The 2,872-nt window shown below is 51.4% G+C and overlaps 1 pseudogene; it reads left to right on the top strand.

The window, feature by feature from the left end:
• Positions 1 to 1,209: 1,209 nt before the first annotated feature.
• LOC131758225 (microspherule protein 1 pseudogene) lies at positions 1,210 to 2,586 on the top strand (annotated as a pseudogene).
• The last annotated feature ends 286 nt before the right edge of the window (positions 2,587 to 2,872 follow it).

Raw genomic sequence — 2,872 nt, 5'->3', positions numbered from 1 at the left:
TACATATTGAGATTCTTATGGGACATATGCTGTTGTGTTTGGTTTTCAGTTAGTAATAATTTCTGAAATTTGAGGCACAGTTTAGCTCTCATATAGAGGCATTAAAGTTATCACTAAATTATATATATAATATATAATGTTATATATTTTACTATATTACTATATAAAAATAAAATATCTTGTCAATCAAAACCAAAGATTCAGAGCTATAACTCATGAAAAGTTATAATGATTAGAAAGCTAAATTTAGAAACTATGCAAAGAGAGTCTGATCTTTACTATTCAACTCTCTAGCTGACCACTGTTATGTTGACCTTGTATGCAGAGAAAGGACACTCAACCAAGGAGGGGGAAGAATGATATAAGTCATGAGTGAAGTGATTACTATAGTATTTCAGATTTTTCCCACCATCAGATAAAATTTATTTCACATAATAGGTAAGTTTACTGAATGTCTCGTTTCGATTTTTAGGAATACCAACATCTTTTGCTAAAATAGTAATATACAAATCTGTTGTTTTTAATTTAGTAAGAACTTTTCATGCTAACAGACTCACAAAATCATTTGTCAACATTGAGAAGGATTGTGAGATTAAGGCCCTAGAAAGCATGAATAGGTGTTCTTAATGGAACACTCACCCCAAAACTTTTAAAAGGATTTGAACATAAGTACCTTAAGCCAAAACGTCTACTTACTTCTTTTATGATTTTGCTGTTGTCCCACATTCTGTACCTGGGACATAGCATGCATTCAATAAATGTTTACTGAACTGAGCTCTGCAAAGCACCAATATTACATTAATTTTACTTTGTACAGTTTATTATTATAGACCCAGAAATTCTATATGTTGTACCGTATTATTGTTAGATAAATTCATTGAAATGAAGCAAACATGTTGTTATTTCTACTTTACTAAGTCAAGCCACGTAGAGTTAAAGAATCTGGTCATGGTTACATGGAAACAACAGTACAGTCAAAACTAGAACCAGGGAAGTAGACGAATCTCAAGGAAGCCCGCTTTGGCCCTGCGGCTGCTGCCGCCATCGCCGTGTTGAAATTGTTGGAGCGGGCAGCCTGGGAATGAATCTCCTCTCAGCCTCTAAGCTCACCTGGTCAGAATCCTTGGATGAGCCTTCCTTCCAGCCCTGTGGTTTGGAGCAAGTGGCCTTGGGACTGTAAGGGGATGGACAGAGCTTCGCAGGGGGCTGCTAGAGTCAACCCTGATGGCATCAGGCACTGCCATCCGCTCCGAGGGTGAGCAGTCACCGGCAGGGCAGAAGCGGGCCCCCTCACAGGCTTTGGGCACCATCCCTAAATGGAGAAGCTCCTCCAGGTTCGCCAAGAGAAAGAAGTTTGACGATGAGCTGCTGGAGAGCAGCGTGGCTAAGTCCTCTACCCGGGCGAAGGGGGCCAGTGGGGTGGAACCAGGGCGCAGTTCTGGGAGTGAACCCTCCCTCCTCCAGGGAGGACAAGAAGGTGTCCAAGGCCCCCATCATCCCTGTGCTACCCAGCCCCGCCCCCGCCCCAGCCCCAGCCCCTGGGCTCACCAAGCGTGTGAAGAAGAGCAAACAGCCACTCCAGGTGACCAAGGATCTGGGCCGCTGGAAGCCTGCGGACGACCTCCTGCTCATCGATGCCATGTTGCAGACCCATGGCCTGACATCTGTCCACCTGGGCGTGAAGTTCAGCTGCCGCTTCACCCTGCGGGAAGTCCAGGAGCACCGGTGCGCCCTGCTTTACGATCCTGTCATCTCCAGGCTGGCCTGCCAGGCCATGAGACCCACTGCTGCACTCGGAGGCCGTTGGCGCCATCCAGAGCAAGGCCCTGTTTAGCAAGGCTGAAGGGCAGCTGCTGAGCAAAGTGAGATCGACCAGCCAGCCCACCTTGGAGACTTCCAGGACCTGCTGCACAGACACCCCGATGCCTTCTACCTGGTCCCCTACTGCCACGACTCTGCAGGCCCACTGGCAGCTCATGAAGCAGTATTACCTGTCGGAGGACCAGACAGTGCAGCCTCTGCCCAAGGGGGACCAAGTGCTGAACTTCTCGGATGCAGAGGACTTGACTGACGACAGTAAGCTCAAGGACCTGTGAGATGAGGGCCTAAGCCATGCGCTGACCGTGGCTGACCGGCTCCAGAAACGAGAGATTCGGCAGCTGGAACAGGAACTGCGTAAGTGGGCTAGCAGGTAGCATCACAGGCATGAGCTCTCCGGACCTTGACAGCCAGACCCTGGCAGCGCTGCGGGGCCGCACGGCGCGGTGCCGGAGGCGCCTGAGAAAGATCATCCCGGGCGGAGCAACCGAGGATAAGCAGATTGACGCGGACCTGCCTCTGGAGGGTCCCGCCTGCGCGATCTCCCGGAAGCAAGGTGTCATCAAGCTGGAAAACAATGGCGCTCTCATTGCCAGTGAGGGCAGGCGGCCCATCGACATCGATGGACGACCTGTGCTGTGCGGCTCCAGAGGGCGCCGTAGCAACAACTCCGCGGTGGACATTGCCAGCCTGAGATTCGTCTTCCTCGCCAACCGAGACCTCATTGCCCTTATTCCGGCCGAGGCTGCCAAGATCACGCCACCGTGAGAAGTGGTGGCAGGACCCATGGGCTCTCTCTGGCCTCAGTTTGCCCTGCCATCCCAGACCCCTGGAGCTGGGAACTCAGGCTCCTGGAAAAATCAGAGGGGGCTGTGGGAAACTCAGCTCCTGGCCCCTTGATCTGAGCCTCTGTGGGGGGGCGGGGCTGGCCCTGGGGAAGCCCCTAGTGGCTGAGACCCTCAGGCTTCCTGGGTGCCAGAGCCCCTCCCCTTCTCTCCCTGCAGAGGACCCTACCCTTTCCCCCAGATTCCCACCTTTGCCCCGTGTCTCCAGC

This window comes from Kogia breviceps, chromosome 6 (genome assembly GCF_026419965.1).
Source record: "Kogia breviceps isolate mKogBre1 chromosome 6, mKogBre1 haplotype 1, whole genome shotgun sequence".
NCBI lineage: Eukaryota > Metazoa > Chordata > Mammalia > Artiodactyla > Physeteridae > Kogia > Kogia breviceps.
The sequence above is the reverse complement of the archived record's forward strand: the minus strand, read 5'-3'. Positions and strand labels throughout refer to the sequence as shown.